The following is a 23,610-nucleotide window of genomic DNA, read 5'->3' on the forward strand; positions in this document are numbered from 1 at the left end:
TGTCTTAGAGAACAAAGTGATTTATCATTTGCATCCTTAGACTTTTCCCTGTGCTCATTCCCATGCTCTTACTCTGCTGTCGTAAGTCAAATGGCTGAGAAAAGGCAGGATTGACTCCAATAGCTGAGGCACATCTGCGTTTTATTATATGTTTTATGAGTCTACACTCAGAGATGCACTGCATCAAAAGATTAATGGTTATGGTTTGAAGATTGCATACACTGAATTACTTTGTTCTGTAGTGCTCGTACAGCAGCTATGTCAAGCCTCCTCAGACTTCGCTTGTATCTCTTGAGAGTATTTCATAATGTAAAAATAAAATAGAAAACAAGCACAAAAAGGAATCAATACTCTATATGTTCCTGAGTCATTGTCTGTATTGTGCTACATCTCTAATTGCAACAGACTAGGAAAGAGTAATGATTACTGATTGCAAAGTAGTATTCCTCTTGCAGATTTTATTTCCATGGCTTCCTGATTATAAATCCCAGATTAAGTGAGCAATGTATGATAAATTTTCTTGATCAAATTAGCTTATCAGGCTTTGCTTTTGAGTAGGTTTTTAATGGCAGAGTGGCAAATAGTTTACACTTAACATGGAATATCTATGTGTCATACAATAAACAAGTGTTTCAAGTTTAAGCAGATTAAGGGTGGTGCATGAAACCTTTGATTCTAGATAGAAAAATTAAAATGTGAAATTTTTTTACAGTGCAACTATGGAACAAGGTTTTATTTCTTAGGAAAAAATATAGGAGAGATTATTGTACTTACACATATGTGAAAAAATTTATTTCTTCAGGTGAGATTCTTGTCTCATATGAATACATATGGTGGTATCCTTTGGTGGTTTTCAGAGCCACGAAGCCTTTCAAGTACTTCAGTGTGGATGTAAACTGTAGCTCTCAAGAGGCATTTTAGCCCTAAAGAGCTCTATGAATCAGTGAATAAAATACAGTTAATGCATAGATGATAAGTCATTGTGGCTTAAAAGAAGTTAATGTGTAGATACTGAAATCACTGTGAGTATCTTTTGTGGTATAAATTAAAGACCCCAAACACCTAGCTTTACTGCATTAGTAGGATTTCAGGCCATTTACTGGATTAAGTGATTTCACCTACAAGAACAAGACTTTGTCAGTTTAGTTCAGTGTTTTTTTTATTCTGAGGTCTGAAATTCCACTGCCAAATTTGAAATAACAAAATTAAGAAAATTTGCATTTCACGGGTATATTTCAGTGTTAACGACTATGGGAGATGACCTTAGACATTCACCTACCTCCAAAATTACTATTTTCATGCATCTCCATCCTGAATTCTCTTTCCTTCCAGGTATTGAATATACACAGGATACAATTAACAAAGTATTTTGTGACAGATTGTCAGGGGAAAGGCATGTCTGCTGAGGAGCAGTCAGAGTTATTGAATTTACAGACATAAATGAAATGAAGTCAAGTACTACAATATGTAAGCAGAAAACCATAGATATTTCACATTCTCCACCCAATTTCTTATATTCCCTAACTACTTTTATTTTTAATATTGCCTATTACAAGCCTCATCCTAATAAGCCCTGCCATGTATACTGGTTTCTTAACTTAAGGTGTACCAAACTTTTTTAGAGGTTGTTATGCTCATTTGATATCATAGAGAAAACCCTTTATTTTCAAGAAAAGTAATACCTTGTTACACATCTAGTCACCTGGTTTTGTATGGCCATCATTGTTACATTGACCATAATTTGCAAGACAGACACCTCAGAAAGGTCCCATTGAGGCTTGAGGGGGATTTTTGATGTGTGGTGGAAGAAGACATGGGGATGGTCACAAGTGAATGTCCTCTGTGGAACTCAAAATTTCTGCTCCTCACGCAAGTTAGCAGACTAATTTTTCATTTCATTTACTAAGGCGGTGAAATTCTGAGCTCAACAGAAGCATCTTACCTGTGGAACAGATGACATGGCAGCTAGAGCACTGTGCTCTTGTGCCTCCAGGACATTCACACAAAAAAATATCCCATCCAAATCCCTTCCTATTGCTAATGAGAGTGTGTCCTGACTCACTGTGTCCTGCTTGCTGAAAAGTGATTGTCTCCTGTGGGTAATTCACTTCAGAGTTGAACTCAATGATCTTTGTAGATTCCTTCCAACTCAGAATATTGTGATTCTGCAATTCTGTAACTGAATTTCTCATTTCTGCATCTCATGTGTAACCTTTGGGTTGGGAGGCACTGGCTCAATTCCTGGCTCTATCAGAGCTCACCTGAGAGACCTGAGGAGTTGTGCTTTAACATCTGATCTCTAAAATAGTGATAACAGTATTTTCCTCCCCCTGAAAAGTTCAGTGATTATAAAGCCATGAAAGACTTCAGAGGTTTTTTGGTACTACAGAAGTAGATAAGTTTCAAAACTAGATTAAGAGATGAGGGTTGTTGTTTTTTTTTTTTTTCATAAGCTCCATAATAGTGAAGCATTCAATCCTAAAACTTCAGAATCTCAGCTTTTCTTTCAGAAAATCAAAATAAAATAGTAACACATTTTGCCTCTAACAAAACTTCAGTTTTCTCCATTTCTCCATTCTCCTTTCTTTTTCTGATGTATACTATAACATGATAGGGAAAGAAGATTCAGAACCTCAATAATTTCAAATAGGAATCTAATCTTTTTACAAGAAGCCTTGATTTATAAAGCTAACTCCCTGAGGTACAGACAGGTTTATCATTCTGCTATAAATGTCTGAATGCATAATGGAATGAAGACACTAATTTCTATAATGTGTTTGGATGATGCATTGCTCATTGGGAACTGCAGTGAAGCCAAAGACGAAATCTCAAATAAATTCTTCTGAAATTTTTGTCTTCTAATGCATTATTAAGGAATTCAGATAAGAGGCAAAAAATGCTGTCCAACCTTTGAAGTTTGAAGAGGGTTCATAAGTTAATATTTGACTGTGATTTAATCTGTAATAAAAAAGTTGCCTTTGCCTTCAGGCATTTCAAGTGCTGACAGAAATTCAGACCCCCAACAATTCACACTGGAGTCAGCTTTTCATGATAAATAGGAATTATTTATGATTATGATACTGTTATGTTTGACTTACAATATACATAGACACTAACCAGGTCTAACAGAAAGACAACAAAGGTTTGGTATGACACTTAATTTAATGCACACTTTGGACACTCTGTTTTCCCACTGAAATGATTTGTACAAATAAATCTTGATTATGACTGGATTCACACCCACTATTATCAACCCATCCAGATATCTTCTTTCTTCTATTTTCTTTCTTTTCCTTCAAGTGCTGAATTGTTTCAGCTATTTCAAACAAAAGAAAGTAACTGGCTTTAATTAAAACACATCTAGGATATAAATTGTATAAGTCTTATAAAAGTGTCTTGGAAAGACTACTGCAATGTATAGACACTATTCATTTGTTTCTAGCTCTTGTGATATTCTCACAAAAATGGACATATTTGATGAATATGAATATAGTTGAAAACTAAACTTCTGCACATCATCTAGTATTTTAACAACATCAGTTTTCCTTAAGAAAAAAATACATCGTACTTATGTTAGATGAGAAGAATTTGAAAATTTGATCTACTGTGTACCATAAAAGATGACAAAGCCAGAAGACAGTGGAGAGAAACCAGGACTCATTTTTTTTTTTTTAAGAGATCATTATTTTGAGGATATCTCATAATTTATGGGGCCTGATTCATGACTTTGGTATGTCTGGCTTTGTCCATACTGCCTGCATTATACAACTTCAAATGATCTCATCATCCAAGTAGTTAACAACCACAACAAAAATTTAAAATTAATTCTCTTGCTCAAAGAAAAATCAGGTCCTTCAGGTAAATATCATTGCGATGGGGAAAATATTGTCGTTATGTAAGCTAGAGGGACTTGAATGCACTTGGCAGCAGTTGCCTATGGTGCAAGGACTACAGCCATGGTGTGGGAGCTGGAGAAGTACAGACAGAGTAGCACTGTCCTGAGAGAAGCACTTCTTCTTTTGACCGCTGCAAAATACACCAGATGCAGATCAGATTTGACACAAGGGTCATCCCTGGCCTTCCTAAATAAGAGTAAAAAAAAAGTCACATACTTCATCACACAATGCAATGTCCATATCTGGTTGTCTCTTGGAAAAAACTTTTTAATTAGAAAGGGCCAAAGTAAAGCCTGGTGTAGGCAGGAGTACTTCGACTGCAAGATGTTTCTTTGCTTCCTTCTGTACCTCACCCTTCTGTTCTTCTGTACCTCATCCCTGGTAATCTACTAGGGATTATTGACAACACCGTTGACAATTCTACCCTGAATGTTAAACTGATATAAATCTGAAATAAATTTAATGTCCATTGGTTTATAGGTCTGCATTTGTAAACAGTCTTAGAAATTAATTGTAACTGCAACTATTCCCTCTATTCATTTTACTGTTATTCTGGTTTATTGTAAAAGATTAGCTGGACTCTTAGACGTGATGCATTATCTAACTCTTATGTGCAGTCCTTTAAAATATCATTGCTTGCCCACCTGCGTCACACCTGTCATCAACAGAAGATCTTTCTGTAGAAAAACAGACAGGTGTGTTGCACTCCAAAAAGAGCAGAACTCTCATGTGCATTACTGTGCAAGGAGATTTCCGTGCACATTCATGTGCAAATCAATTCTTTATCCATGGCTTGGAAATTTTTTGGTCTTGTTAGAGCCTGGAGGAGGAAGGAGGAAGAAAAAGAAAGAACAAAAAAGAAGAGGCAAAAAAGAAAAAAGAAAAAAGAAAAGGAAGAAAAAGACATTATGAAAAATAAAAATGACAGTGATCTTCCTGCTTGAGCTAGCAATGTGGTTATAGAGCATTTAAAAGTTAAGTTAAAACACGGAATTTTGGATATGCATATCCGTACTTAGACTAAATGATTCTCTAATATACTAGTCCAGAAGATTTTGTGAAAGCCATTCCTATTTATTGCTGTGATGTCATGAAAAACCTCAGAACCTAGGAAATGATGCATAAATTGGAAAACCATAAAGAAAAATTAATAGGACTGAGAGAGTGGGCTGAACAAGTCAGGCCTTCATGGGGCTGAAAAAGCCTTGAGATTGTCACCTGTTTGTCTTGAGCTGAGATAGAAGAGATGGGTAATAGTCTCTCTTCTTACACTCCAGAAACTGTTGGCTTTAACCCATAAGTCCAAGAGATCACCCTAACCATTGGCGAATACGGTTACAAGAAATACATCTTCTTAAAGAAGTTTTCTTCTATAAAGTGCTCATATGTTATTTATTTTAAGATATAGCCATATATATTGTATTATCTGTTCCCTTAAAATTAGACATAGACTTCTAGGTCAATTAGTAGAAAAGCTGTGCATTAAAGTTGGCTTTAAAAAAAAAATTCATTTTATATTTTTGTTACTGATTTCTTGTTATTATAGAGCTTCGCACATCATCTGCCTTGTGTTACCTGTTTTTGGTGCATGGAAACTGTAGTTACACTGAGCTGGTACAGAAATTATGCTATATTAGGATAGTAAAAATTCGTATTTTCAACAGAAACAGGGAAGTCTGAACAAACTCGGAGCTTTCAGCTGGTAGCCCCTCTTCAACTTTCAGGTTTTAATCTCATTGCTGAAAGAAAATTAATGATTAATGGGAAGTAAGTGATTCTGGACTATAGCTAAGTGCTGATCTTCTGGTTTGCAGATGATGTATACTTGTTAGCTGTTTCAAAAGAAAAAAAATCACCAGTTTCCATATGAAGGTAATGCTCTGTGAGAGTAAGGTTTATTAGTTCTAAATTTATTGTTACATATATTTTGGGCATACATTTTCTCTTAATTGGTCATACTTGTCTTGAATGATGAACTACCTAATCTGAGATAGGAGTGAGGCTCTTCATCTCACCTGTTCCACCATCTTACTCTTTCCTCCTGCTCACAGTGCATAGGTTTTTGCAAGTGGAGCAAGGCAAGGAAAAGCAAATCCATCCCTAATGTGTCTACTCTCAAATGGTTGTCAGTGATGCGGCATCAAGAGGTGGCCCTTGTTTGGACCTTTGGCAGTGAAGCAGCATCCTTCAGCACAAAGCCAAAAATTATCTCTGAGTGTGGCCTGAGCTGCAACTCATGCTGCAACTCTTCTTGGATCCCAGTTACAGCACCCATGCTCTGCTGAGAAAACCCTTAAACAGAAAGAAAAAGGAGCAAAACCAAGTCTGTATAGTCTGTTTATACAGACCTAGAGATTCAGATAAAGAAAAACAAACATAACCTTTTCAGCTGTTCCTCACAAGGGAAAAAGAAAATGAAACATTTGATTATAATTGTTTTAATGAGCTTTGATTCAAAATGAAGTCATAATGGTCTGGTTAAAAAATATTCTGTTAATGAGCTTATATTTCTATCAAAGTGTGCAAGATGCAAAATTCTCTGAGGATAAAATTAAGTAGCAAGAAATATTTATTTGCTGATTAATAAAATCCTACTTATTCATTGAAAAAAAATTAGTATTAGTAATAGTAGTAACAGTAGTAGCAATCGTGATGGCAGTGAGATTGGTAGGAGCACAGTAATTAGAATCTAACTGGGTGGTTTATTTTAGGTTGCACCTTGAAGTTAGAGAGCAGATACTAAGAGTACTTACTCCTCCAGGTCTAAAACCTGATCTTAGCCATGCAAAACTCAAACTTAATTATTGGTCACCTTTAAATATTGTAATTGTCTTTCCATCATGTTCTTTTTGATTTTAAACTGATGGTTTTTAGAAAGATGCATAGGGTATTTACAGTACCATCAACTGCAAAAAAAAAAAAAGAAATAATAGAAAGAAAAGGAGACATGGAATTTGCAAACTAGGGGAAACAGTGTGTACTACCAGTGAACAGCACTAGGCCTGTTTACTGCACAGTTAGAAGAAAGTGCTCCTGTGTACTTTACATTTTATGGCATTAGACAGCCTGGAAAGTAGTTTTCCATGTCACATATTCCAGTCAATAACAAAGCTACCTCCATTAATGTTTTCCTGTTCATGTGCTGCAGCAGCTAATAGGATAATATGTGAGAATGAAGGAATATATTTTATTCTGACTGAGAATATTTTTATTCTGATTCAAATTTAATTCCTTTGAAATCTGAATACATATCTTTCCCTTAGATTTACATGTCAAGATATTTCTGAGCATTGCCTTGTGCAGCACATTACCTCTTAAGAGCAACCACTTATTCTCATGTCAGTTAATTTGATTAATCAAGCTCTGGTTAAACAATGTGACTTGTCTCATGTAAAGAGACAACTACAATCTGTTATGTTTGTAGTTTCTGTTTCAAAAGGAAAACAAAGAACCAACATTAGCAGAATAGATTTCAAGACCAACCCTTAATCACATTAAAAAATAAAATTTAATTACTAGAATGCAAGGAGAAAGCAAAATTATATGCAGGACTCTATGAACATAGTAATGTTACAGAGATATTAGCTGTAAATATGCAAAGATGGTTGGATTACACAGATAGAAGAAACCTAGAAAACCTTATGTAATGGGAAAAAGTATTAAATTGACTTACTTTCATTAGATTCTGAATCCCCATGATTAAAAAGGGGTTACCATGTTACAAACGTGGGTCTGGCCATAAATTTCTTTCCAGAGACATATTTCTTTAATGATATATATGCATAAATTTACAGTGAGAATTACCTACAGCAAGGAAAATTATGCTGGACTGTACGGTTGAGATATGACTGTCTTTGTTCCAGGCTTCTTAAGTCAAGAGAAAACACATTTGCAGGTGAGCTTTTTGACAACCTGCTGGGCTTAACTCTCCCTTAATTGCTGTCTTTTGCAGTGTCTGTTCCTGTTTGTTCGTTGGCAGGAGGAACTTTCGGGTTTTTTTGTTTTGTTCTACTTTTTGTGTGTGCATCTGTATCACCTTCAACACTTTCTTCTTCCCTCCACCCCAGAACTTGTTGTCAGGACTATTTCTGCCCCTAGCTTTAACCACCAGTTAAAATAAAGAACAAACTGCTCCTGGAGTGATAATTCTGCTTAGGAATGGATAGACTTTCACAAGCTTAAATCCTGAAAGGTGCACGAAATGGTCTGTTTTAAACTACACGTTGCCATGGTTACATCCTTCTGCAGCTCAGATGAGGATGGGGGCCAATTATCAAGTTTTGTTTGCTTGATTTTAAGTAGTTTGTTACCTGGATACTCAATAAATAAGAAATCTGAAAAAAGACTTGTTTTCTTCTCCCTTAACTGAGGGAAAGAGAAAAGAGTCATACCTACATGTTAAAAAATGCAACAAAATTCAGATTCTTAGTTACACGGTGAAAGTACTTCTGAACTGTTTGCTTTAGGGAGGCTTTGGTGAGAGGCCTACAAATAGATTTTGCATGAGAATCATAATGTGAATTGTGGAAAAAGCAATTGATCACACAATATAAGTGTAAATCATGGGCAGGTGGAGAGACAGGGTTAAATGACACTGGTTTTTATCATTATTTAGACAAAAAATAGAGTGTTCTTCTGTGGGGATCACTTGGATACCTAATTAATGAAAGAAAAGATCCTTTCTTCTGGGTTGAGGCACAGTGATCCTTAACTACTGTCACTCCTTGTGTACAGTACCCTGTTCCTGTGCTTAATCAGAAGCTTTGGTAACAAGCTGAAGATGGAAGAGTGAAGTTGGGGGAAAAAGCAAGGCAAAGGAGGACAAAGTTAAAATACTATCCTGTCAGTATCCTTAATAGTTTATGTGGGCAATGACAGAACAGTATTTTAATTTTTATCTTTTTACTCATTTATTCAATCTCCTGCTTGTTATTGAAGTTTCAGATTAAGCTTAAAGACATGAATGCATTGCCATAATAAGTTTATAAGAGGATATTTAAAGAGCAAAGATTTGAATGACACAAATGAACTCAGTGTAGCAGAGATGAAGAAAGGATTTGCAGAGATGAAGCAGCAGTCAAAAATGACTGCTAGAATCTCCTTAATTAAAAAAAACCAAACAAACCAAAAACCAGCAAAATTCCAGCCTAGAGTGCAATGGACACAGAAGGTGTTTCATATAAATTTAAACTATTTTATATATATTAATATATATATTAAATTTAAACTATTTTATATAAATTTAAATTTAAACTATTGCCTCTGTTTTAACTAATCTTTAAAAAGGTTAAGAACAGCTAGTTTAAAGAAGATTATTGAAATGTAAGCTAGCTATTTGGAACATGAAAAAATGAATATGTTAAAAAAGGGACACGTATTTTTTAAATGCACCTAAAATTTGAATTGGTTTTCCTTCATCTGTATTTCATCAGGTATTTCCACAAATGGTATGAAAAATTGTGTTTAGACTGCATGGCCTTCAGATTTGCTATTGTTTTTTCCTAGTGAATAGGACACATCTGTCTTAACAAAGCAAGGATCTGACACTTTAGGGCAAAATCTTTTGATTCTTCCTTTCTCAAATAAAATATGGTCCTGTTTATGAATAACTAGTTTGCAATTTGCTTAAATTATGAAGGAGAATTAAAGAACATAATTTTCCTTTGTAAATTAAATGAAATTGATAACCACCAAGAAGGCTATTAGTACAAGGCAAAACTCTGCATATGAGTGAGTGAGTGAAAATGAGATAAAAAACATATGTGAGTGGTAGGATTTTGCAATTGTTATTTTTGTTCTGTAATCCTGAATAGCAATTTATTATAAAAATAAAAAAAGTAAGAAAATATTACTAGTCCTAGCCCTCTAATCTTCCTTTTAGATTGGTAGAAAATTTCAGAAACAGAAAATCTGCTGAAATGTTAATACAAATGATTGCAGTTTCTGACAGTTCATGTTTGGAAGAAGGCTATAGCACAAGAGCCCTGCTAACACATTTGGGGAAGGTGAGAAGAAAAGGAAGGGAAAGGATTCCTGAAGGGAAGACTTAGGTACTCAGGAAAGGGGAGCAACCTCAACAAACTTAAAGACACATCAAGTGTGTGGTCACTTTAGGGAAATTTTCCAGGAGTTGCAGCTCTCCAAGACATAAAATTTTAAAAAGGGTTAAGTCTTTCTCACTTTTAATTTCAACTGTCTTGTGGAGCAGAGAGGTTTCTCCTCGCTGGTGCATGTTCCAGCAGAACCCATCTGAGTAAGCCCATTGCAGTAAGAAATGCTTATATTTTCTTTTGGGAAACAGTGACAGAGGGACTCAGAAACAGTTGATGAAGCCCTGAGAAAGCAATGGGACAAGGATGGGAATAGCCTCTGCAAGAGTGATATGAGAGCAGACACACAGGAAGGACAGGAGAACTCTTGAGCAGCACATGGTGTCTGAATGAGTGAGAGCACCATGAGTCATGACCGTTTCTGGCTGGCTGAGCTGATATGAGTGAGCCTTTCAGCTTTGTAACAGCTCTAGAAAGACAGGCAAGTTACGTTTTCAGGGGAGCAGGGAAGATATTAGAGAACAAAATGGTGATGGAACACTAAAAGTGATTGCATATTAGTGGGATGTTTAAATCTTCCATGAGAAGGCAGAATACAACACACATTCTCTCTGGATATGCCCAGAGACACTCACATCTGTATACGTTCACATACACAAGTCAATTGAGTGGGTGGCTGAGACTAGGAACCATAAGTACCATTATTTAATAAATTGGTTGTTCCTGCTACTTCAGTGTGGACTTTTTCCTAGTAAAAGATTTCATTGTTTTTCTCAGCTTTGCCTGCATGTCATCTACTTTTTGAAGAGAAGGTGTAAGAAGAATATATGTTCAAATGCTACAGCTGTAGCAAGGAGAGACGGAAGTAAGAATCTTTCTTTCAATTATATGGCCATTTTTCATGGTGAATGTTCAATTTCCCTTAGCCAGGGATTCCTATAAAGGGTTAAAGTAAGATTTTACTGTGAATACTGCCCTGCAGCTGTGACAATACTGGTGGTTTTCATGCCCCTTCTTTGCAAATAAACACGAAGGTCTTATTAAGATTTATATAGTTAATAATATGTCTTTTTGCTAGAGATAAAATATCTATACCTTCTTTGTGTTCATGAAATCAGCTGTAAAACTCTTTTGGGGCCAGATTTTTGCTTAGCAAGCTCAGATTCACTTTTAGGATTTGAGTTATCCTGCAGACAATGAAATCACAAAGAGACAGGAGAGATAAAAAATATAATAAAGAAGTGAGCCAGAGGTATGGTGAAACACTTAATGGCCAGATAACTCCCTTCTGCCAGCCCAGCTTTTACAAAGTGAAAATACCCACCTCACTTTTTCACTTAATAACAAACAAAAAAACAGACAAAATCATGCTGCCTGGTCAGGTGTTTGACTTTGCAAGGAGAGGCATTTGTGGACCTGTGTTATTTTTGCAAAGAAGGAAAAGTGAGTGTTTGCAGATTCTCAAACACCAGGAAGTTTGTCCATCCTCCTGCCTAAGTCTGCTGGGTGATGATAAACAGCCACCGCAAGATGAAGGGGGAAGGGAGAGACACCAAAATCCTAACAAGGACTTGTGCCCTGGGGCTGGCCTGGACAGGAATGGCAAGAAACCCATGCTTCAGCCACAGAGGCTGCAGCTGGGAACCAACAGCTGTCTCTGAGCTTTTCAAGGTTATAGAGCAATTGCAGTGCATTCCTGGGGATTGCTGTGCTGGATTGTGGGAGAGAGCCTCATGCTTAAATATTGTCTGTGGCTTGGCTCTTTCTTAGCTTATAGAATTTAGTCAGATCCTTGGCTTGCTCTGGTTTAGCTTTACCTTTAAGGCTGGCTTGGACAGCACCAGTGGAGAAAACCAGATGTGACTTGTAATGGCATAAGATGTTGAGGAACTCTGCAAATATGTAATTTTATTGAAAAAACAAACAAAACCAATTTTTCATAAAATTAATTTTAGAAAATACTATTTACCTTTAAATAGAAAAGTATTAATTTTCAGTGAAGTAATTGGCTTGTGATGGGCCAAAAGGACCCCTGGGTGATATAATTTGAACTGGTTGAGTTTGTACCATGGCTTAATTTAACCTAGAGTGTATGATAGCTGGATGTGCATGGTAATCATACCGCTCTTAAGGAAAAGAATGTAGCAATCATATACACATATAATTTTTCATTTCTATCATTATCTTCAGTATATTATGCTTGCACATATATCAAGATGTCAGTTGACTGATGATGTTAACAAGAATGTGGTTAGATTTTATGTTTACTAATCATATACAGGTTTAAGCTCTAAAAATTAAACTGGAAGCCTAGACAACCTACCCATTCACTTGGGACTAAGAAACATATCAGCATTCCTTAAACTCTGGTCAGTGACAAACCTCTCAAGGCTTATTGTGAGTTCCATACCTATTTCAGAAAGCAGTTAATCTGCAGTGATTTTGCTTGCCACACTGCTCTTTGGCAAGTCTAATTCTTGCTTTTGATGTAATATTTTTCAGATAAACAGGGTATAACTGAATGAATATGGCATTTCAAAGCTAGCCATTTAAGGCTTACAAAGTGGAGCAAGGCACTGAAAAACTAAGGAAGAAAGAAAATATCCCTCTGTTTGCATACAACCCCTTCCTTCTGTAACCCATCACTCCTTTCTTACTGAACTTACGGATGTGTTTTAATCCATCTGCTATCCATGTGCAAAGGTAAACAGAGCAAACCAGTTGCTTGACTGCAAAATTAATAGTGAAAAAGGTTTTCTAATACAAGTACATATCATTATCCATATTAACATAATTACTGGTCTACAATACTAATACTTTTGACACTGAATTAATGTACCTCCTTGAATGACCTAGAAATGGGGCAGAGTGCTTATAAAAAGCTCTTTTAGCTCATGTTTGTGACTTTGTGGTAGGTAGTCATATATTGGGGCCCAGTGTGAAGGAGATGCTTTTATATGTTGCTGAAGAGCAACTGTAAAAGAAGGCTTTTGACTGTCTATATGTAGGGCAAGGCAGATAGATTTCTATTTAGGAGCCAGACTTACCAGTTTTCCAAATTACTGCTCAGGTTGCCTGACATCTACTTCCTCATAACATCAACTCATTCTGCTTTCACTATGTAAAAGCATCCACTGTGTCATATGGGAGGTCTGTCCTGAGCTGTGTTAATCAATCATGTGTTATTATCACAAGCATTTTTTTTTTAGAGGGAACTGTCTACATTTCACTGTAATAGAGGTCCCTAGGCAGCATTATGGGAAAAATTGAACCACCTCTACATAGACATCAATTGGGGGTGATAAAACACAAAGCAAAGGTTCAAAGGTTAAAACAACATTAAAAAAGACCCACTGAGACTGAATTTCTGGTATTGGTAGATGTCTCTCCCAGAAGCAGAAAAATAGAGCAAATATGCCCAAGAAGTAGGTCTGGTGACTCTGAGGTCTTCTTAAGATCTAGTATACCCATGACATTTTAATAATGTGATACTCATTCTCAGTTTGTTGTCCTGGTATTGCATCAAGTAGCTTCGTGGTTTCCTGTTACCATCACATCAGTGACAATTGCATCCAGGACTGTAGGCATTTTCTAAGGAAATGAGGGAAACAGGGTAAGTCACTGACTGCCCTTACGTCAAAGACAAATGTAACATTCAACAGATGTTGACTTTTATAATACTCCTTTATATTTTCTAACATCCCTCAACCCAGCATTAAAAATATATTTCACTGGAGAGTTAATTCAACTGTTTTAACATACAAAAGATATTTAAGAGACATTTGCGTAACCTCTGGTTAGGGAAACAGACTGAGCAGGGAGCCTTCCTTCGACATTGTTTCTGAGATATGGATCACTCAGGTATCTTTTCTGACAACTCCACTTCTTACTGCTGTCTTGGTATGACTCCCTCCTTGTTGCTATGATTTCAGGGCATGCATGATGTGGAGGTGAGGCAGTTGGAAGGGCAGATAAACTGAGGGCTATTCCTGGTCTTAGAGTGAATTTCCCTGTTAAACACTTCCCTCTTTGCTACTGCTGTGAACAGCAATAATTTTTCTCTATAACTTTCCAACACCATCCATAAAGCTTAGAGGTGGGAAATGCATTTAACTTTCCATGTCAGTCTGTGCCACAGACTGGATCTTCTGCTTTCCCTGGAATCCAGGAGAAGTACGGTGTTTCAGGCTTCAGAATGATGTAATTGCTTCTGAAACTGCAGAAGGACAGGATTGTTTATACCTGTTTGCACAACCACATTCGGTTCTAAAGATGGAATACACATTAAGAGTTTACTACCATTAAAAAATGGATATCAAACAGACTGATACATAGATACATGCTCTATGGCATTATTTGTATTTTCCTTTCTTGAATAACAGGAGTGCTGTGTGTCCTGAGGATTTGGTTACAGAAGGTGCACATTGCATAATCCACAGCATTAGGGTTTATAGTGTTGGTGCAAGCCCCCTCCAGCACATGATGAGAAAAAGCTGATGATGATTGGGCAGCAGTTCCAAAATTTGCTGGGGGATATACCCATCTTTATTTTTTTTTTCGTTTAGATGAAGGTTCCTAACTGGATAAGTTATTTCTGAGAACCCTATTCTGTCCTTGTGCACTTCAAACAGTTCTAAATGAAAGTCACTGTTATCAAATGTCCTGTAGCTTCATCTGATCTCAGATGTAACAGCATTTTCTCAATGTCATAGCATGAACTTCAGCCCAGCTGGGTAGTACTCCTTCAAGAAACACAAATGCCTGAATATCAGAATTACCATCAAATAATAAACCCAGTGCCTTTAAGGGTGGTTCATTTGGCATTAAACTCAATTTTCTCAGCTAATAAATTTCTTGTGTTACAAGAATATAACCTTTTTAATCTTAACAACAGTAATTAAACAGACATTTGTTGTTAATGATGATGTCAATGGCAGCAGATACTGAATTTTCACTGTAGATATACAGTTGTATAGTGATTTTTGAAGGGTTTTATTAACTTGATTGGGCAGTGAAGCTAAAAACATATATTTTTTATCCTGCTGCTTCTGAAGGTGTTGAATTTCTCCCTGTTGTGAAGCAACTTCTTTGCTTTCTTTTAGTTCCTATTCTTGCCTTCATCTTCTTTTGTTGGCCAGTATGAGAGCAAAAGGACCAAATTCTGTTTACTTTCACTCTTGGATTGCCTAGCAGGAGTTTTGCCAAAGAGATGTTGCAGTGACTACTTCTGCAGTCCTTTTTCAATGCTTGCTGAAGGTTCCTCTCTGTGTTTCATCCCAGGGAAATATGATGTTACATATTACATTGTTACATGTCCAGCTAAAATTCCTGGCTTTCCAGCTCAGATTAATGAAACTCTTTTTGACTCTTGAATCCAGAGTCAGCCAAGACAGCAGATATAACACCTTCTCTCTGTCTTTTTTTCCTATTGCCTTATATTCTCTTCCTTATCTGCTTGTTGCCATGCAAGGTATGGAGAGAGACAGTAAGTTAAAGTCTGAAGCTCATATCTCATGTGCCAGACCCTTAATAAAGTCTCTGCTTTGGAGCATTGCTTTAAACTGAGGACAATGCCAGTTTGTTCTTTCCTTGGAGTCAATGCAGACCCTCTCTGGGAGTTTTGATACACATTTTCCATCAAAGAGGTGCTCAACTTTGCTCAGTAGCATGAAATGGTTCATAACTGCGGAGAAGATGCCTTCATTCTACTTCCTTTCTCATACATTTTTAGCATTATGGCTTCAGATAATCCTGCTTCAGACTTCCTGCTCCATGCTTTACATGGCTTTCTCTTGATTTTTAGTGATCACCAGTAGCTAACTGAAATCACATCTCATGTGTTTTCTTACCGTCTTTTACCAGTTCTAGGACAAATGTTAAGTGTGGGTTTATTACAATGTGGGATTCTAAGCCCTTCCTGATGAAAAGACAGAATAATAACTTACCCATGAAATGAAGGACTCTTCTGACCAGGCTTATAGAGGGCTTTTATAGTAGCTTGGGACCCTGTATCACTTGTTGTGTCTTCAACATCTTAATTTCTCCTGAGAAAAATGTTTGACAAAAAGAATTAAAGATCCCTTGAACTCAAGAGACCAGATTTTTTCTGCTTTTGGATTTTGTCTGTCAGTGGATGATATCCAAGCTCTCATGTTTCTGTGAATTCCAGTTTACACCTTTTAAAAGCACTCCTTCTGGCTTGGTTTGCTGTCCTCCAGGGCTTGGTCTCAGCTTGGAGCCTGTTTCAAATCACAAGTTTAACCTACCTTTGCTGCCTCTTCCAAGTATCACTTTACACTAAAAAGACAGGAAAAAAATTCAACCAAAAAAAAAAGCCCTGGCATCAGCTGCTAATTTCCCTTCCTCTGTCAAGATTATGCCAGTAGCTCTGAGTAATTTGGTCTTATTTTCTCAAGGGAGTAGTACTGAAATAATCCAGTGTTTATTTTTATACAAATTCTCACAGTGCTGCAATGTTTTGGAGGCTTCCTGGGATGTTTCTAGTTTTTTCACAGGCTAAAAGGCCATTCTCAGAGGTAGGTCCTTCATGTAAACCTAAAAACGGCACTTTCCCACAATACAGCTTATCGGGAAGTTTAAAGTTCAATAGCCCTCTCTTGCTCTTTATCCCTGTCGCACACACATGAAAGTAAAAAAAAAAAAATAAAGGGGCTTTTCCAGCTCTGCTGAGAGTTGCCTTTCAATCATTTCATTTTGGTGTGCTGCTTGATTGTGATAATGCAATGGGATCAGTGATGATCTGAGGGCAGAAGCAAGGCAAATTAGTCAGAGAAAAGAGCAGCTTTTATTCGATAAGTTTTGTCTCATCCGTGTAGTAGCTGGTGAGGGAAAAGGAGATGCTCTCAGCTTTCCTCATGCTTTGGATTTATGGAAATACTCCTCTGTAGGCATAAGCATGAGATTACTTTCCATACCAAGGCATTAAAACTAGAATGATTTGATTCTGCTATATCTAAAATGCATGCTGCATAAGTTTTGTACTCTGAGGATGTGATTTCCAAAAATGATTTGGTTTTTATTCCGATTGCTTTCTTTTACTCTCATTGTTATTGCCAATAAAACTGTTGAATTTGGGGAAGACCAATTTAGAGGTGGGGATATTTAGGCAAAGACTTGGTCTTCCTGTCCTTCACTTCTCATGTTAAAGAATGAGTCTACTTTTGTGGCATAAGTGCTGGTTTCAGGATCACAGAAAGAGAAGTCAGTTTCCTTCACCAGTGCTCTCTGTGAAGCCTCATTGCACTGCAGATACACAGGAAAGAGATGGCTCCTTGCTTTCTCAAAGTTTCAACCCTGTTTTTGTTTGATTACCTATTTCCACCCCAGGGACCCTTGCTATTAAGATTATTGTTAAACAAAATTGTCTTCCTGGCATTGTGTTCTAACAATTGACACCTCTGTAAACTGATTAATGCAGTGTTTTTTGTCTTAACAGCAAAACCTTGTATCACATTTTAAAGAACAGCTAAGGAGAACTTTTCCTGTGCCTGAAGAAACAGATCTGTCCAGTGAAGCTAAGGAAGCTGGAACATGAATTATCTAAAATAGAAAAGGTTTGAGTGTGCAATCCGTTCAGACATCTAATGGCCTGCAGACCCCCTAAGCCTGGAAACAAATTATCTTATTACAAATATTTCTTGTAAAACAGAAGTGGCAGAATGAAAGCCGGAATCCATTTTTTTTCTCCAGTAGATTACAGCACCCTACAAATAATTTGGAAGAGGGGAGAGAGACCACACACTTAAGAGGCTGTGTGCAGTGGACATCATAGAAAGGGGATGTGAAAACAAAGAATTTTAAACCTCCGACAGCAACTATCCAGCACCTAAATGAACCACTGCTGGCACAAGGGTGGTGATGTAATAGCCGAAACTGGGAAGATCTAATCTTGGAAGAGGTGAAGCAACCCACAAGAAATGGGTTTTGCCACCTTGAGTAGTAATTCACTACGAAACAGTGAGTAAAACCAGCACAGCTCAAAGTGAAAACTGGTAAACCCTGAATTTGTCCCAGTTACATACCTTCTTCAAGGTGGAGCCAGATAAGGGAAAACTGCAGGGTAACTGGCTACAATAGGAACAGGAGGGAAAAGTCCTAAAGAGCTTCAGGACAAGGGTGAGACAATAAACACAAGGGGAAGGTAGCAAGAAATACTAAATAGACATTTGACAAAGGTGGCAACCATACCTAGATGAACTTGAAAATAGCTGCCATTTTGGTACACTAAATAGCCAAGAAAATGGAGAAATAGCTTCAGATACTAGGAGAAAGCTAAATTCAGGACACAAACTTTCATAGTTACCAATTCTGCTTTCTAATATTCTAAGTACAAAGCATCAAACTAAGCAACTGAAGAGAGGTAAGCAGTAGATTATGTCTTTCAGTTAGAGTAGGTAGCATGCCTAATCTCTTCTAAATTCAGAGGATTTTTAATGTTTATGAATAGGATTTATCTTTCTGAATTGTACCTGTCTTGAAGTTCTTTATGTGTCTAGTTTCAGGTAGTCATGCAGGTCTTTCCACAGACAGGAAATGACAAAGGCATCTCCACAGCTCTTTCTTTCCCAGACCCATCTTGTCTGTGGAGAATGCCACCAGGACTGCTGTACTCTTTTTTGATCAATTGAAATGGTTTTGCAATGGTAACTAAGCCAAAGAAATATACTCTGCTGTCAGGCACTCAGAGGAAAAATTAAAGATAGTATTAAAAAAATCAAGTGAAAAACAAATTTTCAAAATGTCTTCCTAAATATGTCCACAGTTCAGCTTAAAAAAAAAAAAATTCTATTTTTTGTCAATAATTTCAAAATATTTTTTTCCTGAAATTTCCCAAGTCTTGGCAAACTCCAGAGGTAACACTTTGACTATCTGTGTTTCCAGGTCTGGCTAGTCCATGGCCTGGGATTTGAGGGAGCTTGGTCTCTTTAGCACTATGTCAGGTGAACAGGCAGAAAATCACATCGGATAATTTTAGAAGCCTTGCTGAGTAAGAGATTTTAAAAAATGGCACCACTCCAGTTTTCTTGGCTCCAAAAAGGATTTCATTAATATCAACTGTTCCCATGGATCAGCTACATATTGACAGTCAACATTTTCTAGAGGGAAAAAGAAAAACAAAGATATTCAATTGGAACAGTTGGCAATTTCTAGTTGTGGTAATTTCTAGTAACAAACATGGGATGATAAACTGGAGAAAAGCTTAGCAGTGGATATCCATCACAGCACTAGGCTGAGCACGATGGTCTACCACATCAGGTGGAGTTTGCTCCATTCTTGTGTTGGTGTTTATCTGTTTTCTCTGCCTAAACCCTTTCAGGAAATGGTAAGGAAATAATCTTTTGCTTCTTGATGGCCTTTGTTTCCATGTCTTCTATGTAGACTTAAAAAAATGATGTAAACTTGTAGGTTAAAGGGAGAGGCTTCTTCATCTTCCTCTCCATCCCTTTCTTAGTACTGTTTTGTGCACTGAAGTGCCAAGCCATGTATTTTTTCTTGTTCTTGTTGTAATGTACAAATGCCTGACTATGTTGCTCCATACACTTAGTGTCCTAGTGCTTTACTTGGTGAAAACAGAACCTCTCATCAGGGTAACATGAATTTCTAAAAGATATTTTTTGGGAAATAGGAGTCAGATATTCTGTGCATTTTTGGTCTCTGACAAAGAGGAGGCAAGGTAGATATTGTTCCTTAGAAAGCTGAACAAGAAGCCATTTCCAGCTGTTCTCTCAGGTGAGGCTCTTGATCAGTAATCCTGGTAGAGGTAATTATGAATACATTCAAAGGCAATTATAGCAGCAACCTATTTTATGTGTATGTATTTATGATAGTATAAGTAACTTTAGATAGGTTACCAGAGAAATAAACATCTAAACTTGATTTCAAGCTGCTATTACTGCAAAAGGAAAAAAACCTGCCATAATATAGAGACCCCTGGCATCTACAGGTGTTCTCATCTCTTGAAAATTTTTATTTTCTGTAGCTGAGAAAGTAGCCCTTCTTTGGAAACAAAACCAAAGGATTTGGTGAATTTGCATCTAAACTCATCCATCGCTTTCTGCTGTCAGCTCTGTCAGGGATGATATTCCCTTCGTTAACATATTTGGGAGAAAGAAAAAGGAAATTTTCCTTGGAAAGTCTGGATGCAAAATGGTATATCAAGAACACTGGTTTAGAAATTATCCTTGACCTGAAATTTACCTCCTTTTCTCTCAAGGTCTCAAAGTCAAATTCTAAGTGTCTACATAGAAAGGATTTGCCCTCCCACCCCCCTCCCACACCCCCACCATGACTTAAAAGACAATCAGATTTGCAATTATTCATATTATGGTATCATATTTGATACTTCCCAACAGTATCTCTTTTATAAGAGAAGGAGGTAATCCCAACAGTTCAGCTGCTGCAATTGAAAAGGATAGACAAAAGTGTGGGTGAGGGGTCTATTGCAGTATTGCATATTACTTTATTGTATTTCAGATAAGGAGTTGAAGCATAAAGAGATGAAATAACTTGACTTAAACCACACAGGAAATCTGTGATAGACATGAGAATCAAACATAGATCTCCCAAACCTCAGTCTGGTTCTCCAGTCATTAAGCTATTTTTCCTCTCTCCTTTGTCTCCTAATTGGATCCATATGCACCTTTCATTGACTTCGGCTAAGTATTACGTCAGTAGGTAAAAACCCCTCATACTTTCTTCTTCAGTGATGATACTAAACTTTAATAACTAGAGCATCCTTCCACTCCTTTTTTTCCGTGATGCCTGACAACAATGGCTCAATAATTACTGAACTAATGTTATAAATTCCAACAGATATCACATTACCAGAAAATGCTATTTTGCTGTACATCAGTTAGAAATGTGTATAATTGAAACACTAAAATGAAGTCTGTATGAATATGTGTGATTCATGATGAATTCTGCATGCCCTACACTAACTCTTCTCTTAACTAAGTTGTCAAATAGAAAACATATGATTATTGCAACAGCATATTTTGCATAAGTTCTTTTCTACCCTCATATAAAGCTTGAATTAGTAGAAACATCACAAGGATTGCATGTGTGTATTGTGCACCCTTGTCTTATTAAGCAAAGATTTTGCTGTCCTGAATGATTGTTTTTAACCTGTTCTGTAGGATTTTCGATGAAAATTGAACATGAGATTGAACTCACTCATTACTTTTCTGTCCCTTCCTACATGCAAATAGTAATTCACTTTCTACCAGAAATTCATATTACAGACCTACTAGAACATTTAGCTGGGTGAATCAAGACTGTGGTGATAGAGACACAGAAACAGCACTGCTTCACTGCCTTTTTTGGTCAAGTTTGATTTCCAGCCTGGATCTAGACTGGTGCTCACAACCCAGTCCACCTATGACCTCAGGACTTCTACACTCAGGATATCTCAGGCATTTGGGCACTAGTCTTAAAACAACTAGATGTCCTCAAACCAGAGGTTCAGGCAGTGCTGTGTTTGGCTGCAGTCTTCATTCTTGTGTGACAGATAAAATGAGCAGTGTCCTTTTCACTTTACTGCCTTCTCAAGGTGGGATCAGAGACACCAAAATGAAAACCCATCTGCTCTGCATGTGCAGTAAAAATAACACAGTCCTTTCCCTAATTGGCTCCCACACTGCATTTCAGTGGTCCTCGTTTGTAGGCAGCTTGTAAAGCACCTTGCTGTGCTCATCCCCTTGCTAGTCATAAAAGATATTGCTTTAAAAGCATACTCTTTGGCTTTTTGTGCAAGAACCTGGGTCATTTAGAATATTTACATTTTCCATCATAAAAGAACAACAACCTCCAGTGGGCCACTATCCAAGCAGAAAATGAACAGAAGGGTTTGGGAAGAGAGCTCAACATCCTAAGTCAAGCCAGGAAGCCCTGGATGCAGATGTGATGAGCTTTCAACCAGCTGTTGTGGTCAGCCCTGCCTTTGCCACTGTCTACTCCATGGACCACCAATTGTGTCTTGGTCATTCATCCTCTGGTTGTGGCTATTTTGCTTGTAATTTCTTATATGAAGATAACACCCAGATGACAGAAAAATACCAGTTTCCTTCATCAAGACTGGGGTAGCAGGCATAACACAGAAAGGGACTTCTTTCCTCTTGCAACATCAAAGCCACAAGAGTTCTATATGCTTTCAGTTGTCTTTTTGGATTTTTTTTTTTAATACTTTACATCGGATTATAACTGTTTTTACTTGAGTGCCAAAAGACAGTACCTAAAATAGTGTTGAAGAGGAAGACACAGGGGTTTGTGGGCACTGGCAGCTGCCAAATGGAGCAGCTGTATTACTGCGGGTGCTTGGGAAACCAATTAGAAACACATGGAGTGACCAAAAATGTATATAACTTAAGATTAGCACAGTGAAAGCAACGACACTGTGTGAAACTTAGGCAACCTAGGGCTGGCACCCAGCATTAGGAAAAGTCAAATGTAGTTAGGATGTCTCAAAGAGAAATTAAACATCAGTGCTGGGAAGTAAGGAAATATTTTCATTGTATCTTAAGTACATGGATATATCAATGTCAAGAAAATTGTTTTTAAAAGTAAAATTCGTTAAAAGCAAATCTAGTGTTCACAACTGGGTTCTGTGGGAAAATTATTACCTTAAATGACACCCTAACTTTCTGAGTGGTGCAGGTCAGAAACCATGAACCCAGGCAGAAGCTCTCTCTTTTAACCTTTGCTGAGAAATGGATAAGAAAAGATGAAGGAAGGCATCGAGACAAATGTGAGATAGGTCCTCTTAAACAACATATAAAATATAAAATCAAGATCTGAGGAATCCTATATATTCATTATCTGGCAGTATATTTACAGGCACTCAGAATTTTTTTTTAATGCATCAGAACTTGCAAGGTCAGATATTAGTTTATCCACTTACATAGTGTTGCAGAGGAAAGTCGTGCTTTCTACTGTCCTTGTACTTTATGATCAATAAGGAACTCTATGCAGAAGTTTTCATTCTTCAGATATGTGCTGGTGATCCAAGATTTTTTCTCCAAGAGTAAAGTTCTGAAGATGGCACAGCACCTAGGACATTTTCTTCTTTTTTTTTCGGCAGAGGTGGAGAATGGAAAATATTTTCTGACAGTGCTGACATGCCCAAAATTTGAAAGGCAAGCATTACAAGGATTGAACTCCAGCAGATACATTAAATGTATTTACTTGGTAAACAGAGAGAACAGAAATACAGGTTACAGAAAACTGATTACTCAAAGACTGATAGGAGCAGGGACTCCTGGGTCGGAGCACAGATGACATTCTTCCAGCAAACAGAGTTAATTTATTTCTGTCAAGAAACAATTATGTAGAAGAAATTTCCAGGGCCTTATTTTGTGGAATTTGCAACACACTGTTGTTGGGGGGGTTTGTTGTTTTAGTTTGGTTTGGTTTGGGTCTTTTTGTTTCTGCTTGTTTGTTTGTTTTTCAGTTTTTGGTGGGGATTTTATTGTTTTGGTTTTGTTTTGGATGTTTGGTTATTATTTGTTTGTTTGGGTTTTTTTTGTTTGGTTGTTTTTTGTTTGGTTTTGGTTTTGTTTTGTGTGTGTGTTCTGTGGACAGTTTCATTTTTCCTCTCAGGGAAACAAGTCCAATTTTTCACAAGTCCTTGCCCCTCTTTGTACAACTAA

This window comes from Corvus hawaiiensis, chromosome Z (genome assembly GCF_020740725.1).
Source record: "Corvus hawaiiensis isolate bCorHaw1 chromosome Z, bCorHaw1.pri.cur, whole genome shotgun sequence".
Lineage (NCBI taxonomy): Eukaryota > Metazoa > Chordata > Aves > Passeriformes > Corvidae > Corvus > Corvus hawaiiensis.